The sequence below is a fragment of the Anomaloglossus baeobatrachus genome, chromosome 2, assembly GCF_048569485.1.
Source record: "Anomaloglossus baeobatrachus isolate aAnoBae1 chromosome 2, aAnoBae1.hap1, whole genome shotgun sequence".
NCBI classification, from domain to species: Eukaryota; Metazoa; Chordata; class Amphibia; order Anura; family Aromobatidae; genus Anomaloglossus; species Anomaloglossus baeobatrachus.
The window spans coordinates 460,656,972-460,683,897 of NC_134354.1; the positions used below are offsets into that span (position 1 = coordinate 460,656,972).

Consider the following 26,926-nt stretch of genomic DNA (forward strand, 5'->3'; position numbering starts at 1 on the left):
TGCATAATGTCATTATAACACACACATGGCCGCGCACAGTGAACTGCGCACGGCCGTGTCTCCTGTACTGTGATGCCGCGGGCCGACCATGACACATTACAGGCGTAGACAGTGTCAGCCGGCGGCATTATAGTACAGGAGACACGGCCGCGAGAACCGGCCGCTCACCGAAAGCTGCCCTCCCCCTGCTGCTCTGCACTAAACGATGTGATCGGTGCAGGGGAGGAAGCTACCGGGAGATGAACGGAGGCTGTTGGAGCGGCAGCAGGAGAAAGGTCCTGAAATTACTTACATCAGGTCATGTGCCTGATCACATGACCCGGCAGGTCCTGTAGCTGCTGCAGCCTCCATGCAGCTCCCAGCGTCTCATCTCCTGGTCTGCACTGATCAGGAACGGCAACATGAGGTAATGTGTGTTTGTAAGTAAATGTGCTTGTAATGCTGTGTTTATATGTGCAGTAAATTTTAACAGTTGTATTTAATAGGTGCATGTATTAGACTCGAGCTGTGTATGTAGGTGCATGCAGTAGGGCAATGTGTTTGTATATTTGCATGTAAGCTGTGTGTGTCTATTTGAATAAAGCAAAGCCTTGTGCGCCTGTGGGCATGGATCGGAGCCTTGTGCGCCTGTGGGCATGGATCGGAGCCTTGTGCGCCTGTGGGCATGGATCGGAGCCGTGTGCGCCTGTGGGCATGGATCGGAGCCGTGTGCGCCTGTGGGCATGGATCGGAGCCGTGTGCGCCTGTGGGCATGGATCGGAGCCGTGTGCGCCTGTGGGCATGGATCGGAGCCGTGTGCGCCTGTGGGCATGGATTGGAGCCTTGTGCGCCTGTGGGCATGGATTGGAGCCTTGTGCGCCTGTGGGCATGGATCGGAGCCGTGTGCGCCTGTGGGCATGGATCGGAGCCTTGTGCGCCTGTGGGCATGGATCGGAGCCGTGTGCGCCTGTGGGCATGGATCGGAGCCGTGTGCGCCTGTGGGCATGGATCGGAGCCGTGTGCGCCTGTGGGCATGGATCGGAGCCGTGTGCGCCTGTGGGCATGGATCGGAGCCGTGTGCGCCTGTGGGCATGGATCGGAGCCGTGTGCGCCTGTGGGCATGGATCGGAGCCGTGTGCGCCTGTGGGCATGGATCGGAGCCGTGTGTGCCTGTGGGCATGGATCGGAGCCGTGTGCGCCTGTGGGCATGGATCGGAGCCGTGTGCGCCTGTGGGCATGGATCGGAGCCGTGTGCGCCTGTGGGCATGGATCGGAGCCGTGTGCGCCTGTGGGCATGGATCGGAGCCGTGTGCGCCTGTGGGCATGGATCGGAGCCGTGTGCGCCTGTGGGCATGGATCGGAGCCGTGTGCGCCTGTGGGCATGGATCGGAGCCGTGTGCGCCTGTGGGCATGGATCGGAGCCGTGTGTGCCTGTGGGCATGGATCGGAGCCGTGTGCGCCTGTGGGCATGGATCGGAGCCGTGTGCGCCTGTGGGCATGGATCGGAGCCGTGTGTGCCTGTGGGCATGGATCGGAGCCGTGTGTGCCTGTGGGCATGGATCGGAGCCGTGTGTGCCTGTGGGCATGGATCGGAGCCGTGTGCGTCTGTGGGCATGGATCGGAGCCGTGTGCGTCTGTGGGCATGGATCGGAGCCGTGTGCGTCTGTGGGCATGGATCGGAGCCGTGTGCGTCTGTGGGCATGGATCGGAGCCGTGTGCGTCTGTGGGCATGGATCGGAGCCGTGTGCGTTTGTGGGCATGGATCGGAGCCGTGTGCGTCTGTGGGCATGGATCGGAGCCGTGTGCGTCTGTGGGCATGGATCGGAGCCGTGTGCGCCTGTGGGCATGGATCGGAGCCGTGTGCGCCTGTGGGCATGGATCGGAGCCGTGTGCGCCTGTGGGCATGTAGCGGAGCCGTGTGCGCCTGTGGGCATGGAGCGGAGCCGTGTGCGCCTGTGGGCATGGAGCGGAGCCGTGTGCGCCTGTGGGCATGGAGCGGAGCCGTGTGCGCCTGTGGGCATGGAGCGGAGCCGTGTGCGCCTGTGGGCATGGAGCGGAGCCGTGTGCGCCTGTGGGCATGGAGCGGAGCCGTGTGCGCCTGTGGGCATGGAGCGGTGTGCGCCTGTGGGCATGGAGCTGAGCCGTGTGCTTCTGTGGGCATGGAGCGGAGAAGTGTGCATCTGTGGGCCTGTCTGTCTCTCGGCTCATACACAGCATCATACTGTATATACAGGAGCACACTACAGTCTGCATTATGTCTGTATATACTATATGTATTTAGTGTGGGGGTGTGTGTACAGTATAGTTCTGTGTATACACTATATGCAGCCCCCAGCCTCTATATTATATACAGTGAGTACAGAAAGTATTCAGACCCCTTTAAATTTTTCACTCTGTTTCATTGCAGCCATTTAATAAATTCAAAAAAGTTCTTTTTATTCTCCTTGTTGTACACTCTGCTCCCCATCCCTCATCTGGACAGAAGAAAACAGAAATTTAGAAAGTTTTGCGAATTTATTAAACAAGAACACTTTCCGTCCGTACCCACTGTATATGCAGCCAGCAGACTCTAGATATATATATATATATATATATATATATATATATATATATATATATATATATATATACAGTTAGGTCCAGAAATATTTGGACAGTGACACAAGTTTTGTTATTTTAGCTGTTTACAAAAACATGTTCAGAAATACAATTATATATATAATATGGGCTGAAAGTGCACACTCCCAGCTGCAATATGAGAGTTTTCACATCCAAATCGGAGAAAGGGTTTAGGAATCATAGCTCTGTAATGCATAGCCTCCTCTTTTTCAAGGGACCAAAAGTAATTGGACAAGGGACTCTAAGGGCTGCAATTAACTCTGAAGGCGTCTCCCTCGTTAACCTGTAATCAATGAAGTAGTTAAAAGGTCTGGGGTTGATTACAGGTGTGTGGTTTTGCATTTGGAAGCTGTTGCTGTGACCAGACAACATGCGGTCTAAGGAACTCTCAATTGAGGTGAAGCAGAACATCCTGAGGCTGAAAAAAAAGAAAAAATCCATCAGAGAGATAGCTGACATGCTTGGAGTAGCAAAATCAACAGTCGGGTACATTCTGAGAAAAAAGGAATTGACTGGTGAGCTTGGGAACTCAAAAAGGCCTGGGCGTCCACGGATGACAACAGTGGTGGATGATCGCCGCATACTTTCTTTGGTGAAGAAGAACCCGTTCACAACATCAACTGAAGTCCAGAACACTCTCAGTGAAGTAGGTGTATCTGTCTCTAAGTCAACAGTAAAGAGAAGACTCCATGAAAGTAAATACAAAGGGTTCACATCTAGATGCAAACCATTTATCAATTCCAAAAATAGACAGGCCAGAGTTAAATTTGCTGAAAAACACCTCATGAAGCCAGCTCAGTTCTGGAAAAGTATTCTATGGACAGATGAGACAAAGATCAACCTGTACCAGAATGATGGGAAGAAAAAAGTTTGGAGAGGAAAGGGAACGACACATGATCCAAGGCACACCACATCCTCTGTAAAACATGGTGGAGGCAACGTGATGGCATGGGCATGCATGGCTTTCAATGGCACTTTGTTACTTGTGTTTATTGATGACATAACAGCAGACAAGAGTAGCCGGATGAATTCTGAAGTGTACCGGGATATACTTTCAGCCAAATGCCACAAAGTTGATCGGACGGCGCTTCATAGTACAGATGGACAATGACCCCAAGCATACAGCCAAAGCTACCCAGGAGTTCATGAGTGCAAAAAAGTGGAACATTCTGCAATGGCCAAGTCAATCATCAGATCTTAACCCAATTGAGCATGCATTTCACTTGCTCAAATCCAGACTTAAAACGGAAAGACCCACAAACAAGCAAGACCTGAAGGCTGCGGCTGTAAAGGCCTGGCAAAGCATTAAGAAGGAGGAAACCCAGCGTTTGGTGATGTCCATGGGTTCCAGACTTAAGGCAGTGATTGCCTCCAAAGGATTCGCAACAAAATATTGAAAATAAAAATATTTTGTTTGGGTTTGGTTTATTTGTCCAATTACTTTTGACCTCCTAAAATGTGGAGTGTTTGTAAAGAAATGTGTACAATTCCTACAATTTCTATCAGATATTTTTGTTCAAACCTTCAAATTAAACGTTACAATCTGCACTTGAATTCTGTTGTAGAGGTTTCATTTCAAATCCAATGTGGTGGCATGCAGAGCCCAACTCGCGAAAATTGTGTCACTGTCCAAATATTTCTGGACCTAACTGTATATATATATATATATATATATATATATATATATATATATATATATATATAAAATCTCTATCTATCTAGAGTCTGCTGGCTGTATATATATATATATATATATATATATATATATATATATATATATATATATATATATATACATTATTTTTATATATATGTACATACATTAGCTGTAGTACCCGGGCGTTGCCCGGGATAGTAACTGTCTCTCCCCCAGTCTGTGTGTCGCTGTCTGTCTGTTTCTATCTCTCGGCCTGTCTCTTTCCCGGCCTGTCTCTTTCCCGGCCTGTCTCTTTCCCGGCCTGTCTCTGTCTATCCGTCTCCTCACTGACATCTTATTATCTCACACATAAGTTTCTTATACTAACAGTTTATTTTGTTCCTATAGCAACCACTGACAGTTGCTATTTATAGCCTGTTGCTGCTCCCACCTCCATTCAGTTTAATGGAGGCAGGATTTTGGAGAGTAACTGTAAAGCGCGGGGTTACATTTTCCCGTCAAAACATAGTCTATGACATTCCCTTAGTCACATGAGGCGTCCGTGCAAAATTTTGTGATTGTAACTGCGACTGTGCAAATTCCTTTAGTGTACACACACACACACACACACACACACACACACACACACTGAGTTTTATATATTAGCTATACACACATATGGCTGAAGATTCTGTCTGGGGCTTGTCATTTTGATAACCCAAAAACATGGTGCATGCTTTTTTCAGGCTGTCAAAATGACGACTGTGCTGCATAGCTGAGCCGACCAGCGGGTAATGTTTGGTTTGTGAGGACGGTTTGCAGAAGTGGAGTTTTGCCAAGAATGGCGTTGGTACTATGGAAGGCTTGAGTGGTGGAGGCGGAGCTGGGGTGGAGCCTGGGGAGAGTCTCAAAGGGGCCTGAAAATTTTGCTAGTATGGGGCCCTGAAAATCCTGGTCCTGCGTCATGCAGCGTGCGCTGCCTCCCCACCGAAGAGGAGCATCAAACAAGTCTGTGGGCCACACAGGAGGCAAGAGAAGTGTTGTCCTCAATCATCAAAAGTAAAAGCCCACCAGTCTGTGTGTATAAGATTGTGTCTATTTATGTGTGTGTATGTTTATATGTTTGTGATTGTCTTCAAATATGTATCTGCTTAATGTGAATAAATCTGTGTACGTGCCTGTACGCCGTGTGGGTGTACGTGTCTGTACTGTATGTTTGCATGTCCGTGTTTGTGGGGTTCTATGTATGTGTGTATGATGTGTGTATGTAAGGGTACGTGACCATGATCAGGGTTCAGTGTTTTCGATGTAGAGTGTTTTCGCTGCATCCAAAACGCTGTGTTGTACAGTACAAGCACGGTGGATGGATTTCTAAAAATCCCATGCCCACTGCGCATGTACTGCTCGTCCCACAGCAAAAGCTGACCTGTGGCGTGGATCCCCGAGCCACAGCGTGTCACTTTATTGCTGCGGAGATGCGAGTGTTTTCCGCAGAGAGAAAAGGAAAACGACCGCAGTGGCCTGAACCCTGACTGTGGGCACAAGCAGCTGCAGTCCCTTCGGAGAGTACTCGCGGCCCGGCAGGAGAGGACATACTGCCTCCAGGACGCAGCATGTCTGGACCGTGGCCACATACCCTTATAGTGTTGTGGTGTATGTGTGAAACATTTATATCTTATCTTTAAGGGTGAGTGCCCACTGTCAGGCTTCCTCACGGTCTGGACGCAGGGTACTTTCTCTAGCGGAGGTGCACTGTCCGTGTATACGATCAGGGTCAATGACAGTGGATTTTTGCTGTATTTTCCTGCTCAGAGCTCTAGCATCTCTTAGAATAAATTCACAAGCTGCAGCTGAGAAACTCGCCCCACAGGTCAGTTTATGGAGAGTCTAAAAGAAGCCAAGGGGGACGGAGATTTCTATAAATCCATCCACTGTGCGTGTGCTGTACAACACAGCATTTTGGACTCGGTGAAAACACTTTGCGTCCAAGACGCTGCTGACACTGATGGTGGGCACGGGCCCTAATGGCTCACATATGTGTTAGAGAATTTAATTTGTCTTTCTGTGTTCATGAAAAGACGAGTAAATTAACCCCTTCCTGCACTATGACGTAACTATCACCTTAATGCCTCCTTCACATGTCCATGTTTCTGGTACGTGTTATATCCGGTTTTTTTTTACCGCATATACTCATTATATCCTATGGTGTTACTCGCATGTCTGTGTATTTACACAGACCATGTGTTCATGTGATCCACATAGTGATGTCTGTTTTTTTCCTGCAGCACACATGACTATGGTCAATACGCACAGCACACAGATGGCATCAGTGTATAGTCCGTGTACCATCAGTTTGCTGTGCATGTTTAACATTGAAAACATAGGAGAAGCAACAAGTAGTTAGCTGGGTTATGGTACTGTAACTATGTAGTAAACATGGTTTTGCTCCCATATCTATATAGTAAGCTCAGTTATGGTACCATATTTAAGTAGTAAGCTTTGTTCTGGTACTATGTGTATGCAGTAAGCTTGTTCTGTTCCCATATGTATGTAGGAGGCTTGGTTCTGTTGCTGTTTCTATGTAGAAGCTGCTTTAAAGCAGCGGCCAGAGATGAACAGTCCAATGGCGAGCTGCCGCAACTTGAGGGCCACTGCTTTGTGATTGCCCCCAGGCTAAATTGTGCCAGCCAGCCCCTGCCAATCATCATTGAATCATAATAATGTGAACTGCATTTATGTATGCTATGTGTTTATGCATAAAGTGTAAAGCCTGCTTTACACGGTACGACCGATTGTGCGATTTCACAATCGATCGTACCCGCCCCCGTCCTTTTTGCGTCACGGGCAAATCGCTGCCCGTGTCGCACAAAGTTAGTAACCCCCGTCACACATACTTACCGTATCTCTCGTGCGACCTCGCTGTGGGCGGCGAACGTCCACTTCCTGGAGTGGGAGGGACGTTCGGCGTCACAGCGACGTCACACGGCCGCCGGCCAATAGAAGCGGAGGGGCGGAGATGAGCGGGACGTAAACATCCCGCCCACCTCCTTCCTTCCACATAGAGCCGGCGGCGGCCGCGGGAGGCAGGTGAGCTGCTGTTCATCGTTCCCGTGGTGTCACACGGAGCGGCGTGTGCTACCACGGAAACGATGGTCAACTAAATTAAACGATATTATGGAACCTAGCGAGCAGTACCCGACTCACGATTTGTGAGCGATACTGCGTCGCTAGGAGGTGTCACACAGGCCGGCATCGCCAGCGATGCCGGATGTGCGTCACAAAAACCGTGACCCCGACGATCTATCGCACGATAGATTGTCTGGTGTAAAGCAGCCTTTAGTGTGGCCAGCAAGTGGCCGGGTTAAGTACTACTCCCTGGTAAAGAGAATAGGTTCTACCTAGTGAAGGAGCACTTAGACAGGAAACAGTTAAGTTCTATGGATCACCCACAGCAGCCAGCTGCGGGATACCTCCTGACTCTGTCCGAGTTTAGTCAGTCGAGAAGGAGTAGTTAAAAAACTGTACTAGTGGACAGTATAGCGAGTAGAAGTGTGCAAGTCTGTCAGATAGCTAAGGCTACATGCGCACGCTGCTTTTTTTGCTGCTTTTTTGGCTGCAGTTTTGTCAGCTGACCTTTCTGACATCTGACTTCCCAGCAAAGTCTATGAGAAGTCAGATTTGTCATGCGCACATTGCAGTTTATTTGTCAGCGTTTTTTTTGTCAAAAGTTTGTGACAAAAAAAATGCAGCATGTTCATTCTTCCTGCGTTTTTGTCAACATTTGTCACCCATTGAAATCAATGAGGGCATCAAAAACACAGGAAAAATGCATGCTAATCAAAAGTGGTGCATTTTACCTGCCTTTTACCTGCGTTTTTGATACCAAAAACGCAGGTGATTTGTCAGGAAGTGAGGTAACAGGCAAGTGGAAACCCCATTGTTCCATGCTAAATAGTGTAGGAGCAGTACTTTGGAGTGCAGCAGAAGACATGACCTGGTATCAACGTATGTAGATTAATGTAAGGAAGCTGATTGAATTGGTAAGTATATTTCCAAAATTTCCACTGATAGTCCCGTCCTCCACGTGTTCCCTGAAGTACCACTGTCCCCAGCGTGCACGCACAGGGGAGATGATGTGGAGGACGGGACTATCAGCGGCGGCGGCAGCGAGAGGGGAAAAATCAATGTTTTCAGCTGCCAATGTCCATCCCCCTCTCGCTGCCGCTGATAGTCCCGTCCTCCACGTGATCCCCGAAGTACCGTGTCCCCAGCGTGCACGCACAGGGGAGATGATGGACCCCTCTCGCTGCCACCGCCGCTGATAGTCCCGTCCTCCACGTGTTCCCCGAAGTACCGCTGTCCCCAGCGTGCACGCACAGGGGAGATGATGTGGAGGACGTGACTATCAGCGGCGGCAGCAGCGAGAGGGGAAAATCAATGTTTTCAGCTGCCAGAGCCACCAAATGAGGTGAGCCGCGCGATCAGATGAGCTGTCACTGAGGTTACTCGCGGCCACCGCTGGATTCAGCGGTGGCCGCGGGTAACCTCAGTGACCTCATCAGCTGATCGCGCTGCTGTCTTCATTTGCTGCGTAGAGCTGACAGGAGCGGCGGTGTCTGCTGCTGCTCCGGTCACCTCCATGCAGCAGAGCTGGAAGCGACGCCGGACCATCCTGGATTACGCCGGACATGGAGGGCTTTGTCGGGCTTATTAAATGGGAGAACGAGGGAATTTGTTAGTGTTTTTTATTTCTAATAAAGGATTTATTCAAGTGTGTGTTTATTTACTGTAACTTACAGATTAATCATGGAAGGTATCTCGGGGAGACGCCTGACATGATTAATCTAGGACTTATTGGCAGCTATGGGCTGCCAATAACTCCTTATTACCCCGATTTGCCAACGCACCAGGGCAAATCGGGAAGAGCCGGGTACTGTCCCAGAACAGCAGCATCTAATGGATGCGGCCATCCTGGGCGGCTGCTGACTGATATTGTTAGGCTGGGGGGCTCCCCATAACGTGGAGCTCCCCATCCTGAGAATACCAGGCTTCAGCAGTATGGCTTTATCTGGCTGGCATTGAAATTGGGGGGGACCGCACGCCGGTTTTTTAAATTATTTATTTATTTCTATGCGCCATAGTGACACGCCCACCGGCTGCTGTGATTGGGTGCAGTGAGACACCTGTCACTCAGGGGGGGGCGTGTCTCACTGCAACCAATCATAGGCGCCGGTGGGCAGGGGAAGCAGGGAAAATGTGATGGCATAATGAGCATACGGCATTTTCAAAAGAGGAGAAGCCGCCAGAGCAGTGTGACAACCGTGCAGCGCCGCGCCCGTGATTGATGAGTATAAAGGAGGGAGGGAGGGAGAGACTGACCGACAGAGAGACTATTTACACACAGTCTCGGCATGCCCAAAAACGAAACCGGCGCCAGCTTCCGGCATATGATCTGGCGTCCATAGGCTATCATTATAAAACACCCCACCAGATCCGTATTTTTGCCGGGTACAAAAACGTTCCCCTCAACGTTCCATCCGGCCGCCGGACAAGCAAATTTTGCCGGATCAAGACAAGCATTATGGGCTTGTTTGAACTGAAAAATACATGAAACAATTGTTGACAAAACTGCAGCCAAACATGCACCAAAAAAGCACCTACATTTTTTGGGACATTTCCAGGCTCTCTCTGGCAAGGTGCAGTTTTGGCTGCAGTTTGTGAACACGAAAAAGAAGCAGCGTGCGCATGTAGCCTTAAGCTGAAGAAAGTGTGTCTGTGGCAGCTGTGATCTGACTTTCAGGGCGAAAACAAGAACAGAGCGTATGGGTAGGACTCCAGTCGGGAACGGGTAAAAGGTCACCTCTGTTCCCAAGTTGTTAGTACCAGGCCCAAACTCTAGAATGGTTTCCTGGAGAAGTCAGATGGACATAACTGAAAGTAGACTACATAAAGAAAGATTTAGGCCCGTTTCACACGTCAATGAAAAACAGTGACGTTTTTCACTGGCGTGTAAAACACGCACATGTCCCTGCGTGTGCCGTGATTCACGGCACACGTGGGTTGTCTAAGAGCAATCCGGAATATGAATATGCGCGACAATAATGAGCCGGCTCAGAAGCAGCAGGGAGAACGGGCTGCAGAGGACATCGCTGGACGCCGGGTGAGTTCAAATGTTTTTTTATTTTAAAAGCACTTTTTTTTCTGGCACGTGTTTCACGGATCACACCACTGCGTGGTCCGTGGAACATCAGTGATGCCAGAAAAAAATGGACATGTCTCCGTGCGGCAATCACGCACACGCGGGTACGCTGCACGGAGACACGTGCAGTGAAAAATCACTGACGTGTGAGCAGAGCCATTCATTAGAATGGGTCTGCGTATGTCCGTGATTCTGGTACGTTTAAAAAAAAGCACAAACGTACCAGAATCACTGACGTGTGAAAGGGGCCTAATACACTGAAAGAAATAAAGGAAGAAACATTTTGTTGTTGTTTCAAACATTTTGGAGAACTACAGATCTGTCAATGTAGGCTTGCACCTTCCTTTTGTTTGATCGTGTGATCGATCCCAAACGGACTCAATGATATTGCCATTATAGCTCTGTGATGGCCATATCATCTCTTCTAGATCTCCATGTTCTTGTTTACTCTGAAGATGGTTCTTATTGACGTTGGCTGTATGTTTAGTATATCTTTCCTGCAGCAATAAATTTGGTACTTATCAGATGCCTCTTGGATGGCATTGCATGATAAATAAGTACCTGCATATATTTTACAGCATTGTGGACACAATTATTCCTAACCAAATCCCTAACTCCACTTGCTGAAATGCAGCACCAAACTTGCAATGAGACTCCACCGTGCTTGATTGTTTCCTGCAGATACTCATTATTGGACCCCTCTCCAGCCCTTTCGCAAACAAACTGAATTGCTTTACAACAGATATTTCAAAACTATCTTTTGCCATTATCTGCAACTGGAAGTCACGTAATAGCCCCCATATAGCCCTACATTTAGCATCCTCTAGTCTGTCCGGGATTACCGTATTTTTCGCTTTATAAGACGCAATTTTGTTCCCCCAAATTTTGGGGGAAAGTAGGGGTGCGTCTTATAAACCGAATATACGGGGGAGGGTACATATACAGTTAGGTCCAGAAATATTTGGACAGTGACACAATTTTCGCGAGTTGGGCTCTGCATGCCACCACATTGGATTTGAAATGAAACCTCTACAACAGAATTCAAGTGCAGATGGTAACGTTTAATTTGAAGGTTTGAACAAAAATATCTGATAGAAATTGTAGAAATTGTACACATTTCGTTTCAAACACTCCACATTTTAGGAGGTCAAAAGTAATTGGACAAATAAACCAAACCCAAACAAAATATTTTTATTTTCAATATTTTGTTGCGAATCCTTTGGAGGCAATCACTGCCTTAAGTCTGGAACCCATGGACATCACCAAACGCTGGGTTTCCTCCTTCTTAATGCTTTGCCAGGCCTTTACAGCCGCAGCCTTCAGGTCTTGCTTGTTTGTGGGTCTTTCCGTCTTAAGTCTGGATTTGAGCAAGTGAAATGCATGCTCAATTAGGTTAAGATCTGGTGATTGACTTGGCCATTGCAGAATGTTCCACTTTTTTGCACTCATGAACTCCTGGGTAGCTTTGGCTGTATGCTTGGGGTCATTGTCCATCTGTACTATGAAGCGCCGTCCGATCAACTTTGCGGCATTTGGCTGAATCTGGGCTGAAAGTATATCCCGGTACACTTCAGAATTCATCCGGCTACAATTGTCTGCTGTTATGTCATCAATAAACACAAGTGACCCAGTGCCATTGAAAGCCATGCATGCCCATGCCATCACGTTGCCTCCACCATGTTTTACAGAGGATGTGGCGTGCCTTGGATCATGTGCCGTTCCCTTTCTTCTCCAAACTTTTTTCTTCCCATCATTCTGGTACAGGTTGATCTTTGTCTCATCTGTCCATAGAATACTTTTCCAGAACTGAGCTGGCTTCATGAGGTGTTTTTCAGCAAATTTAACTCTGGCCTGTCTATTTTTGGAATTGATGAATGGTTTGCATCTAGATGTGAACCCTTTGTATTTACTTTCATGGAGTCTTCTCTTTACTGTTGACTTAGAGACAGATACACCTACTTCACTGAGAGTGTTCTGGACTTCAGTTGATGTTGTGAACGGGTTCTTCTTCACCAAAGAAAGTATGCGGCGATCATCCACCACTGTTGTCCTCCGTGGACGCCCAGGCCTTTTTGAGTTCCCAAGCTCACCAGTCAATTCCTTTTTTCTCAGAATGTACCCGACTGTTGATTTTGCTACTCCAAGCATGTCTGCTATCTCTCTGATGGATTTTTTCTTTTTTTTCAGCCTCAGGATGTTCTGCTTCACCTCAATTGAGAGTTCCTTAGACCGCATGTTGTCTGGTCACAGCAACAGCTTCCAAATGCAAAACCACACACCTGTAATCAACCCCAGACCTTTTAACTACTTCATTGATTACAGGTTAACGAGGGAGACACCTTCAGAGTTAATTGCAGCCCTTAGAGTCCCTTGTCCAATTACTTTTGGTCCCTTTAAAAAGAGGAGGCTATGCATTACAGAGCTATGATTCCTAAACCCTGTCTCCGATTTGGATGTGAAAACTCTCATATTGCAGCTGGGAGTGTGCACTTTCAGCCCATATTATATATATAATTGTATTTCTGAACATGTTTTTGTAAACAGCTAAAATAAGAAAACTTGTGTCACTGTCCAAATATTTCTGGACCTAACTGTATATGTATATATATATATTTTATATATAATTACTGCATGGTCCGATCTGGAGCGGTGCTGGGGGCAGGTTACAGCCGCGAGCTGAAGCGTTTGATCTCCTGCTCCCGCTCATATAATATGCACAGCCGCTGTCCAGCAGTGTGGTGCTGAAACTGCATCACGCTGAGGGGCTGGGGCAGCGGGGCATATTATATCTGCCTGCGCCCTCCTTTGTTCGCACATGATCCCCCCTGTGTTAGATATGGCCCCCGTGCTGCTGCCCATAGTAAAATAAAAAAAGCTTTACTTACCTCCAGCGCTGATCTCCGGTCTCCTGCTGCTGCTGTCTGTGATCAGGCATGCAGAGATGATATCACTCTGCCGTGCCGATCACATGACCGGCAGCAACAACGAGGAAGTAAGGAAGCCAGAGCTCAACTGCGAGGAGGGACAGCGCTGAGAAGGTAAGGAAAGAGTGTTTTATTTTATTATGGGCAGCAGCCTGGGGGCATATCTAACACAGGGGAGATGTGCCATCTATAGTGGCCATGGGCAGCAGTATGGGGGCCATATATAACAGGGGAGATGTGTCATCTATAGTGGCCATGGGCAGCAGCATGGGGGGCATATCAAACACAGGGGAGATGTGTCATCTATAGTGGCCATGGGCAGCACACATGGGGGCCATATCTAACACAGGGGAGATGTGTCATCTATAGTGGCCATGGGCAGCACACATGGGGGCCATATCAAACAGGGGAGGTGTACCATCTATAGGGGCCATGGGCAGCACAGGGGGACGTGTCCCAGCACAAGGGGGTTATATTCAATATAAGGGGGCCATATCCAGATTAAGGGTGGCTAATTTTAGGATGGGGGGCTATGAGGGACATATACCCTATATGATTTGTAGACGGACACTGGCATTATAAGATGGACCCCATTTAACATTAAAAAAAAATAATTCTCTTTTACTTCACCAAATTTGGGGGTGCGTCTTATAATCAGGTGCGTCTTATAAAGCGAAAAATATGGTACATAAAGAGACAGATGTATTTTCACAAGGCTATATCCACAGATCTGTGGTTACTTCTCAAAAATGTTTGGAACAACCTCCCTGTCATCATAAACTGTGTGAAAAAAAAATAATGTATTTGTTAAGTGATAAAAATAAACTAGCAACACTTTGCTTTTCTTTGCATTCTTAATTCTTAAAAAATATATATTGTGAGGTAGCTACCACCAGTATTGTAAATGGTTGAATGTGTCGCAGTGGGGAGGGTCCCCTGCAATATTAAACTGAAAATGTTACAATGGGACCTGTAGTTTCACAAGATTTGGGTATTGTATTTAAGGGTCAGGTTCCCTTTAACAATGGCCAATGTGATGGACAGGTCTAAAGAATCACATACCTCCACCTGTGGGTGTGTCTGGTCTGATTTAAGAGACTGTTTGTTTGGTCACATGGTCTCTGGGTGCTTGGAAGGACTTCACTTCCTAGAGGCACCCTGTAAGGAGTCCATGTGAATTAGAGTCGGCCGCAATTTCGCCTGATTTCACTGGCTAAGAGGCCAGGTGTATGGAACCTAGGGTCGCTCTGTGCTTAGGGAGCTCGAGTTCTCCTGGGGATCTGGACTATCCACAGCATCTGTGGTTGAGAGCAAGGCACAGTTCCCGGTTGGTGGTCCCAGAGAGGCAGCCTTGATAAGGATCCGTGGGAGCCCTGCTCAAGCTCCTGAGAGGCTGGTGGAAATCTGTGCTGAAGGTAACTGCTGGAAAAGCCATGCGTGTATACTGACCGAGTCAGTTACTAATGTGCTATGTTTTTGAGCTGCGGTTTATGAAGGATATAATAAACCATTTGGACTTTTAATGTTACTGTGTGTTCCTGTGCTACCTCGCACCGCAGGAAAAGTGAGTGAAACCCCTAGATTACGATGTGCATCGTCACAATATATATATATATATATATATATATATATATATAATATATATGTGTGTGTGTGTGTATATGTATATGTATGTGTGCGTGTGTATATATATATGTATATATATATATGTGTGTATATATATATATGTGTGTGTGTGTGTGTGTGTGTATATATATATATATATATATATATATCTCTATCTCTCGCTCTCTCTCTCTCTCTATATATATATATATATATATATATATATATATATACATATATATGTGTGTGTGTATATATATATATCTATATATATAATTGCCTTATTCTGTCTGTCTGTCTGTCTGTCTGTCTGTCATGCTCCGAAATTGTGTCCTTACGGTGACACAAAGCTGATTGGCCGCTGGGCTCGCCATGGCCCCGCCCCCCCACACGGATTGGCCTCTCGCCCCGGCTCTCTGCAGGCCCCGCCCCCCTCACGCAATCCACGCTCGCTCTGGCCCAACTGACACGGAGCCCCGATTCCCAGGTGAGTACACACACACATCACATCACACTCACTCTCACACTCACTCTCACACACACCTCACACATCACAACATGCTGGGATATCTCTTGCTTCTACACCGGCTCCGTCAGGATCCCGGCAGCGCCACACATAACCTTGCGATGCTGGGATCTTCACGGAGGCCGTGAAAGCTGGTAACCATTATACACATTGGGTAACTAAGGTCCCTTAGTTACCCGATGTGTATCATAGTTACCAGTGTACACCGGCTCACACTCACTCTCATACACACCTCACACACACATCACATCGCATCCACACATCAAGGTCCTGCAGCTGCGGGAAATACAGACACATAACAGCACACACACACACACATACACACACAAATCAGATCACACTCACACACACCTCACACATCACATCGCATCCAAATACTCACAACATCCTGGGATATCGCTTGCTTCTCGGCCTCGATACTGTGCTGTTGTGATCTTCCAGGAAATGCCGGAGGATCACATGGCCAGAAGCATGTGATATCCCCGGATGTTGTGAGTATAAGCGCGTATGTGCGATATCGTCAGTGTCTGTGTGTGTGAGTGTATGCGATCGGGTGTGTGTGAGTGGATGCGATCGGGTGTGTGTGAGTGGATGCGATCGGGTGTGTGTGAGTGGATGCGATCGGGTGTGTGTGAGTGGATGCGATCGGGTGTGTGAGTGTCGGCAGAGGAGCACGGCGTGCTGGAGGAGGCTGGGAGCAGAGAGGCTGATCATGGGGAAGGCTGGGAGGAGAGAGGCTGATGCTGGGGGAGGCTGGGAGGGGGAGGCTGGGACGAGGGAGGCTGATGCTGGTGGAGGCTGATGCTTGGGGAGGCTGATGCTGGGGGAGGCTGGAAGGAGAGAGGCTAATGCTGGTGGAGGCTGATGCTTGGGGAGGCTGATGCTGGGGGAGACTGGGAGGGGAAGGCTGATGCTGAGGGAGGCTGGGAGGAAGGAGGCTGGGAGGAGAGAGGCTGATCCTGGGGAAGGCTGGGAACGGGAGGCTGATGCTGAGGGAGGCTGATGCTGAGGGAGGCTGGGAGGGGAAAGCTGATGCTGGGGAAGGCTGGGAGGACGGAGGCTGGGAGGAGAGAGGCTGATCCTGGGGAAGGCTGGGAACGGGAGGCTGATGCTGGGGAAGGCTGATGCTGAGGGAGGCTGGGAGGGGAAAGCTGATGCTGGGGAAGGCTGGGAGGACGGAGGCTGGGAGGAGAGAGGCTGATCCTGGGGAAGGCTGGGAGAGGGAGGCTGATGCTGGAGGAGGCTGGAAGGAGAGAGGCTAATGCTGGTGGAGGCTGATGCTTGGGGAGGCTGATGCTGGGGGAGACTGGGAGGGGAAGGCTGATGCTGAGGGAGGCTGGGAGGAAGGAGGCTGGGAGGAGAGAGGCTGATCCTGGGGAAGGCTGGGAACGGGAGGCTGATGCTGAGGGAGGCTGATGCTGAGGGAGGCTGGGAGGGGAAAGCTGATGCTGGGGAAGGCTGGGAGGAAGGAGGCTGGGAGGAGAGAGGCTGATCCTGGGGAAGGCTGGGAACGGGAGGCTGATGCTGGGGAAGGCTGATGCTGAGGGAGGCTGGGAGGGGAAAGCTGATGCTGGGGAAGGCTGGGAGGACGGAGGCTGGGAGGAGAGAGGCTGATCCTGGGGAAGGCTGGGAGAGGGAGGCTGATGCTGGAGGAGGCTGGAAGGAGAGAGGCTGATGCTGGCGGAGGCTGATGCTGGGGAGGCTGGGAGAGGGAGGCTGATGCTGAGGGAGGCTGGGAGGAGGGAGGCTGGGAGAGGTAGGCTGAGAGAAGAGAGGCTGATACACACACACACGCGCGCGCACTGCACAACACACCACACACACACACACACACACTGGGAACCACAAACAACTGCCCTACACAGACACCCACACACACAGACAACGCTGCACACACACAACACCCAACACACAAACACCGCGGCACACACAAATATACGCACATACCGCACAACACACACATTGCACAAAACATACCTCCCCCCAAAACACACCACACACACACAAACCGCGCAACACACACACAACGCTACAGACACACAGCGCTCCACAAACAACGCAACACACGCAACACACATACAACACCGCTCTCACCCCCCGTCACACCCAGACAACACCCAGAACATGTACAGCGCCCTACACAAACACTTGGTAACTACAGACAACAACATCTCTCTCTATATATATATATATAACAAAAATCATACATGAACTACACAATACGTAAATTCTAGAATACCCGATGCGTAGAATCGGGCCACCTTCTAGTATATATATATATATATATATATATATATATATATGTGTGCATGTGTGTATATATATATATATATATATATATATATATATACACATATATATACATATATATATACACATATATATATTATATATATATATATATTACATATCGCACAATTTTTATTTTTTTTTTTGTTCAATAGGTATTCTAGCTTTTAAAGCATGTATACTTTGAGATACATCCTGAATGTGAACATAGAGAATAACAGGAAGAATCATTAGGCTGAAATAATGATGCTCATATTACCCGAATAGTGATTTGGAACATACTACATATCTATGATGTTCTTATGTATAATCATTTCTATCTAGAGAAACATATGACTAGAGATATATCGTGACTATGGAGAAAATGGCATTTCCTCCCTTACACCATAGATAATACTTTCATTGATGAGCATAAAGTAGCATTAATTATTTGTGGATTAATTTAGAAATACTAAAGTGAATCTGTCAAATCAAACTATAGCCACAAACAGCTGTTATTATAATAAAGTAAAGAACAAAACTTTGTTTGTTTAATTAGTTAAGCAAATTAACACAAATACTAATACACTATATTTGTACATGTTAATTAAGGGTTTTTTCTTTTAATGGCCTTCAGCTTGATCTCAAGCCATAGCGACTTGATGGATGAACACTCTGTAGGAGGATTGATCATGTGCAAGCTTAGATAGGTCCACCAGGGTCTTCTCTGCTATTTTCTTGATTGTATGAAGCCATCGGTTTGCTGGTGTTCCTTTTTCGTTTTATTCTTCCAACCATTATGTCCTTCTCCAGTGATTGCTCTCTTTACATGATGTTTCCAAATATAGGCAAGTCGTATCTTGGTGATCCTTCCTTCGAGTGAGATGTCAGACTTGATTTGTTCCAAAATTGATTTGTTTGTTCTTCTTGCCATCCATGGTATTGATAACATCCTTCTCCAGTACCACATATAGCAGGTATTAACTTGTCTTCTGTCTTCTTTCTTTATTGTCAAGATTTCACAGCCATATATGAAGTACGGAAAAGACCAGACCATTTACAAGCCATGTCTTTGTCACCAGTTAAATGTTCCTCAATTTGAGGACTTTGCCCAGTGACTTCATTGTTGATTTGCCCATAGCTTTTCTTTTACTGACTTCCGATCTCGTCACTGCATCTTGAGTGATCATTGATCCAAGTAGGTTGAAGTCCTTTACAACTTCCAGTCCATCGCCATCCTTCTCAAATGTGCCCTGGTAATACCTACCAGTAGTCAATATCTTTCTCTTCTTTGTACTGAGTAGGAGTCCCATGATTGAGCTTTCCATACTGACACTCCATAATAAGTCCTTCATGCCAACTATGCTTGTTGCTATCAATGTTGTACTGTCTGCATATTTAAGATTGTTGATGATTGGTCCTGCAATTTATATTCTTTTTCTTTTTCAGCATGTCCAGCCTTGAAAATAGCTTCTGCATGTAAATTGAAGAGAAATGGTGGCAGGATGCACCCTTGTCTGACACTCCACTTTGAACCATGCCATGTCATCATGTTCCATTTGGACTGTTACTTTTTGGCTGATGTAAAGGTTCCTAATGGGGCTGATGAGATGATTCAGCACACTCATATCCTTCATGGTATTCTAAAGTTTCTAGTGATCAACACAATCAAAGGCTTTTCTGTAGTCGATGAAGCAAAAATAGAGCTCCTTGTAGAGATGGGCAAACCCGCTGATGTTCAGCTTCAGCAGGTCCTGCCGGACGTTTAAAAAAAAAAAATCCAGTTTGGGATTGGACTTGAACCTGAACATCTGCCCAGACGCCGAACACAATATAAGTCTATAGTTCACGAACATTGTGCTGAAAAATTATGGCAGAGAGGGCTAGGGGGATTAGAGCAGGACAGTTATACTTATCGAGTTTCCTGTGCAGCTATATTACTTCTTGTGGGTCTGCTTATTAACCCTCATACATATTTAGTGCTTCCCCTGCCCACTGTCAGTCCTGGGATCTGTAAAAGGTATATATGGTGTGAACACTGTCACTATAAAGGTGGTTTTGAGGTGCTAGTGAGGGGACCAAGGTCCAAACTATAGAATTCTAATTCAAAACACTGCACTCTCATCAGCATGAGGTAGAGGTAAAAGAAAATCAACAGATTAGTTTTTATCGTGCAAAAATAAGTGTATTTATTTATGAACAATGTAGGTGGGAGGGACTAAGGGACGTTTCGGCCCAAACCTAGGCCTTCTTCATACCAAGTCACACTGGAAAAGGGTAAAGAAAAAAGTAATCACTATTTACATATATCACAAGAAAAAGGCATATTTACAGATCATATACATATGTACACAGTTACATGAACAATCATGTCATAATAAATTTAAGGATAAGACCAGTAATAACATATTGGTAGTTGAAATAACTCTCAAGACGTAGCAGAAGATGAAAATAGTAAAAACTTGAAAGGCAAGATATGACAATATATGAAAGATTAGCATACCTCCATTCATAGATGAGCTAGTTTCACAAGGGGAATTTTTTTCTCCTTTTTTAGAGGTTTTTTGGGTGCAAAGAAAGTGAGGAAATCCACCCAGGATAAAATGATTATAGTAGTCGCAGAATATAAGCCCTGCAGATAAAGGGTATGGTTATAAGGGGATAGTATCTCTGTATAGGGTTAACACTACGGGGGAGGGGAGCAAGTTACCTTGCTCGTATTAGCAAATAGATTACTCTTGCAGTTTGTCCTATGAGATTGGGAGAGTTTAATGACTCGTGGTCCCTAAAAGATGAGGAAGTCTGCGATCAGTAAGATAAAGCATGGTATATTGCATACCCACATAGTGGATCCCCTGTTAATCATTACCTTAAATTTGCAGTAGGTGAATAAGGTCACATACAGTGAGCATTTGCTTAGGATTATAAAGAGCTTATTATCATCTGGAATAATGAAGGAAAGGTTTTAGTAACAGTATTACATACAGGAGGAGAGTACATTGATATTTAGAGTTAGAGCTCATGAAGTGACACATACAGTTAGGTCCAGAAATATTTGGACAGTGACACAATTTTCGCGAGTTGGGCTCTGCATGCCACCACATTGGATTTGAAATGAAACCTCTACAACAGAATTCAAGTGCAGATTGTAACGTTTAATTTGAAGGTTTGAACAAAAATATCTGATAGAAATTGTAGGAATTGTACACATTTCTTTACAAACACTCCACATTTTAGGAGGTCAAAAGTAATTGGACAAATAAACCAAACCCAAACAAAATATTTTTATTTTCAATATTTTGTTGCGAATCCTTTGGAGGCAATCACTGCCTTAAGTCTGGAACCCATGGACATCACCAAACGCTGGGTTTCCTCCTTCTTAATGCTTTGCCAGGCCTTTACAGCCGCAGCCTTCAGGTCTTGCTTGTTTGTGGGTCTTTCCGTCTTAAGTCTGGATTTGAGCAAGTGAAATGCATGCTCAATTGGGTTAAGATCTGGTGATTGACTTGGCCATTGCAGAATGTTCCACTTTTTTGCACTCATGAACTCCTGGGTAGCTTTGGCTGTTTGCTTGGGGTCATTGTCCATCTGTACTATGAAGCGCCGTCCGATCAACTTTGCGGCATTTGGCTGAATCTGGGCTGAAAGTATATCCCGGTACACTTCAGAATTCATCCGGCTACTCTTGTCTGCTGTTATGTCATCAATAAACACAAGTGACCCAGTGCCATTGAAAGCCATGCATGCCCATGCCATCACGTTGCCTCCACCATGTTTTACAGAGGATATGGTGTGCCTTGGATCATGTGCCGTTCCCTTTCTTCTCCAAACTTTTTCTTCCCATCATTCTGGTACAGGTTGATCTTTGTCTCATCTGTCCATAGAATACTTTTCCAGAACTGAGCTGGCTTCATGAGGTGTTTTTCAGCAAATTTAACTCTGGCCTGTCTATTTTTGGAATTGATGAATGGTTTGCATCTAGATGTGAACCCTTTGTATTTACTTTCATGGAGTCTTCTCTTTACTGTTGACTTAGAGACAGATACACCTACTTCACTGAGAGTGTTCTGGACTTCAGTTGATGTTGTGAACGGGTTCTTCTTCACCAAAGAAAGTATGCGGCGATCATCCACCACTGTTGTCCTCCGTGGACGCCCAGGCCTTTTTGAGTTCCCAAGCTCACCAGTCAATTCCTTTTTTCTCAGAATGTACCTGACTGTTGATTTTGCTACTCCAAGCATGTCTGCTATCTCTCTGATGGATTTTTTCTTTTTTTCAGCCTCAGGATGTTCTGCTTCACCTCAATTGAGAGTTCCTTAGACCGCATGTTGTCTGGTCACAGCAACAGCTTCCAAATGCAAAACCACACACCTGTAATCAACCCCAGACCTTTTAACTACTTCATTGATTACAGGTTAACGAGGGAGACGCCTTCAGAGTTAATTGCAGCCCTTAGAGTCCCTTGTCCAATTACTTTTGGTCCCTTGAAAAAGAGGAGGCTATGCATTACAGAGCTATGATTCCTAAACCCTTTCTCCGATTTGGATGTGAAAACTCTCATATTGCAGCTGGGAGTGTGCACTTTCAGCCCATATTATATATATAATTGTATTTCTGAACATGTTTTTGTAAACAGCTAAAATAACAAAACTTGTGTCACTGTCCAAATATTTCTGGACCTAACTGTATTACCTGTAGGCTTTAGGGCATGAGTGTAACAGTGGGTGGTGGAATCCTCTGAAAAGCAGAAGGAGGAATGTAGAGTTATGCGATTAGAAGTAAAGGAGATTAGGGACAGATAAGATTGTTGCATACCTTTGCGGCCGTCTTCCCAGACTGTGGCTTAGAGCAGTGTGTTGTCAGGTTTGTGGGCTATTTAACTCCACAACCCGGAAGTGTGTGGAGACGCCAGCGCATGCGCATTGGCGATCGGCGTTTATACTAGTGTATCGGCGGTACCGCTAAGCCTTGAATAGAAGCGCCCGCGCATGCGCGGTACGGTAAAATTCATACTTAGACGTGGGAAGAGGTTTATCGTGAACGCGCCGTTGTAGATTCATATAGGCATAGGAAGTTTTGAGAAGAGGACACTAAACATGTCAGTCTGCAGGTAGGAAATGGCAGTTAGCACCAGAGGGAGGACACAGTGTTATCTATATAGTTAATGTATACGGTAGTGTAGTATTACATGGAGTACATGGAGGTATAGGGACATATAAGGCAAATGCAATACAAAACAAAGTCATATACACAATGATTTCATCTTTCTGTCAAAGTACACTAGTGTTTAGTGTACATACAATCATTTTGAGGTATAGGAGGAGAGCATGACCTAGAATAAGAATTTTTAAGGATTAATGCACACAAAGAAAGGAAGGGTCCCAATATACTATCAGAGTGAATTAACATTACCATATATAATTGACTAAATAGAAGGTGCTGATTTATACGTTACCACCTATCAGTGAGTGTACGATGGAAGAAGGAAAGGTGAGGATGATGTTTCTCAAGTTTTCTGCAAAAAATATATCATAACATGGTTAGTACGGTTCAGGGCAAATCAATAAGGTTATTGTTATGATTATGTTAGCCAATCTATCTCTCTATTTAGACCTTTAGGTGTTAGAGTTTGTAGTTTGTGGATCCAAAAGCTCTCTCTTTTCTTGAGGAGCTCAATGTGATTTCCTCCGCGTCTGGGTCTATATACTTTATCAATGACTTGATACCGTAATTGCGCTACATTATGTTTAGCTTCGTGAAAATGGTGTGGAATGGGTAGCCATAATTTTCCGCACCTAATTGGTAGACTTATGGCTTGCAATGCGGTCACCAACATGTTGAATTGTTTCCCTGACATACAATAGTCCACAGGGGCATTTAATTATGTATACTACAAAATTACTCTCGCATGTAAAGTATTCTTTTATTCGAAAGCTTTTGCCGGACCTGGGGTGTGTAAAATGGTCCCCTTTTATCACATTCGAACAAGATGGACAGTTTAAACAAGGGAAAGTCCCAGTACGTTTTGGTGCTAGGAAGGTTTGTGCATTTTTCTTGTCGCTGCCAATATCCGCTTTGACCAGGGAATCCTTTATGTTTTGGGGTCTTTTCTTGCACATGATAAGGGGAAGTATAAATGGCCCTATCTCCGGGTATGCTTTTTTTAGTAACGGCCAGTGGCGGTTGATGATATTGTATATTTTAGGCATAGACGTGTGTACAAATGGTACCCTCTCTAATGTTGTTGTGTCTTTCTCTGAGGGGGTGGTAGTAGATACCCTTTCTCTTTCTGTCTTGAGTAGTGTTATTGGATAATTACTTTCCAGGAACCGATTGGACATTTCTTCTAGTCTCTGTTCTTTTGTGTTTTCGTCTGATACTATCCTCGTGATTCTTGTAAATTGAGATCTAGGTAGACTGTTCTTAGTCGATTTAGGATGACAATGTCCAATCGGTTCCTGGAACGTAATTATCCAATAACACTACTCAAGACAGAAAGAGAAAGGGTATCTACTACCACCCCCTCAGAGAAAGACACAACAACATTAGAGAGGGTACCATTTGTACACACGTATCACCTGTCTATGCCTAAAATATACAATATCATCAACCGCCACTGGCCGTTACTAAAAAAAGCATACCCGGAGATAGGGCCATTTATACTTCCCCTTATCATGTGCAAGAAAAGACCCCAAAACATAAAGGATTCCCTGGTCAAAGCGGATATTGGCAGCGACAAGATAAATGCACAAACCTTCCTAGCACCAAAACGTACTGGGACTTTCCCTTGTTTAAACTGTCCATCTTGTTCGAATGTGATAAAAGGGGACCATTTTACACACCCAAGGTCCGGCAAAAGCTTTCGAATAAAAGAATACTTTACATGCGAGAGTAATTTTGTAGTATACATAATTAAATGCCCCTGTGGACTATTGTATGTCGGGGAAACAATTCAACATGTTGGTGACCGCATTGCAAGCCATAAGTCTACCAATTAGGTGCGGAAAATTATGGCTACCTATTCCACACCATTTTCACGAAGCTAAACATAATGTAGCGCAATTACGGTATCAAGTCATTGATAAAGTATATAGACCCAGACGCGGAGGAAATCACATTGCGCTCCTCAAGAAAAGAGAGAGCTTTTGGATCCACAAACTACAAACTCTAACACCTAAAGGTCTAAATAGAGAGATAGATTGGCTAACATAATCATAACAATAACCTTATTGATTTGCCCTGAACCGTACTAACCATGTTATGATATATTTTTTGCAGAAAACTTGAGAAACATCATCCTCACCTTTCCTTCTTCCATCGTACACTCACTGATAGGTGGTAACGTATAAATCAGCACCTTCTATTTAGTCAATTATATATGGTAATGTTAATTCACTCTGATAGTATATTGGGACCCTTCCTTTCTTTGTGTGCATTAATCCTTAAAAATTCTTATTCTAGGTCATGCTCTCCTCCTATACCTCAAAATGATTGTATGTACACTAAACACTAGTGTACTTTGACAGAAAGATGAAATCATTGAGTATATGACTTTGTTTTGTATTGCATTTGCCTTATATGTCCCTATACCTCCATGTACTCCATGTAATACTACACTACCGTATACATTAACTATATAGATAACACTGTGTCCTCCCTCTGGTGCTAACTGCCATTTCCTACCTGCAGACTGACATGTTTAGTGTCCTCTTCTCAAAACTTCCTATGCCTATATGAATCTACAACGGCGCGTTCACGATAAACCTCTTCCCACGTCTAAGTATGAATTTTACCGTACCGCGCATGCGCGGGCGCTTCTATTCAAGGCTTAGCGGTACCGCCGATACACTAGTATAAACGCCGATCGCCAATGCGCATGCGCTGGCGTCTCCACACACTTCCGGGTTGTGGAGTTAAATAGCCCACAAACTTGACAACACACTGCTCTAAGCCACAGTCTGGGAAGACGGCCGCAAAGGTATGCAACAATCTTATCTGTCCCTAATCTCCTTTACTTCTAATCGCATAACTCTACATTCCTCCTTCTGCTTTTCAGAGGATTCCACCACCCACTGTTACACTCATGCCCTAAAGCCTACAGGTAATACAGTTAGGTCCAGAAATATTTGGACAGTGACACAAGTTTTGTTATTTTAGCTGTTTACAAAAACATGTTCAGAAATACAATTATATATATAATATGGGCTGAAAGTGCACACTCCCAGCTGCAATATGAGAGTTTTCACATCCAAATCGGAGAAAGGGTTTAGGAATCATAGCTCTGTAATGCATAGCCTCCTCTTTTTCAAGGGACCAAAAGTAATTGGACAAGGGACTCTAAGGGCTGCAATTAACTCTGAAGGCGTCTCCCTCGTTAACCTGTAATCAATGAAGTAGTTAAAAGGTCTGGGGTTGATTACAGGTGTGTGGTTTTGCATTTGGAAGCTGTTGCTGTGACCAGACAACATGCGGTCTAAGGAACTCTCAATTGAGGTGAAGCAGAACATCCTGAGGCTGAAAAAAAGAAAAAATCCATCAGAGAGATAGCAGACATGCTTGGAGTAGCAAAATCAACAGTCAGGTACATTCTGAGAAAAAAGGAATTGACTGGTGAGCTTGGGAACTCAAAAAGGCCTGGGCGTCCACGGAGGACAACAGTGGTGGATGATCGCCGCATACTTTCTTTGGTGAAGAAGAACCCGTTCACAACATCAACTGAAGTCCAGAACACTCTCAGTGAAGTAGGTGTATCTGTCTCTAAGTCAACAGTAAAGAGAAGACTCCATGAAAGTAAATACAAAGGGTTCACATCTAGATGCAAACCATTCATCAATTCCAAAAATAGACAGGCCAGAGTTAAATTTGCTGAAAAACACCTCATGAAGCCAGCTCAGTTCTGGAAAAGTATTCTATGGACAGATGAGACAAAGATCAACCTGTACCAGAATGATGGGAAGAAAAAGTTTGGAGAAGAAAGGGAACGGCACATGATCCAAGGCACACCATATCCTCTGTAAAACATGGTGGAGGCAACGTGATGGCATGGGCATGCATGGCTTTCAATGGCACTGGGTCACTTGTGTTTATTGATGACATAACAGCAGACAAGAGTAGCCGGATGAATTCTGAAGTGTACCGGGATATACTTTCAGCCCAGATTCAGCCAAATG

General features: G+C 45.7%; 1 long non-coding RNA gene across 1 annotated transcript; it reads left to right on the plus strand.

The window, feature by feature from the left end:
- The first annotated feature begins 347 nt into the window (after positions 1-347).
- Positions 348-19,701, plus strand: LOC142290266 (uncharacterized). The gene is made up of 3 exons (XR_012750255.1): positions 348-406; positions 18,605-18,733; positions 19,206-19,701. It is a non-coding gene; the product is annotated as an uncharacterized LOC142290266 (long non-coding RNA).
- The last annotated feature ends 7,225 nt before the right edge of the window (positions 19,702-26,926 follow it).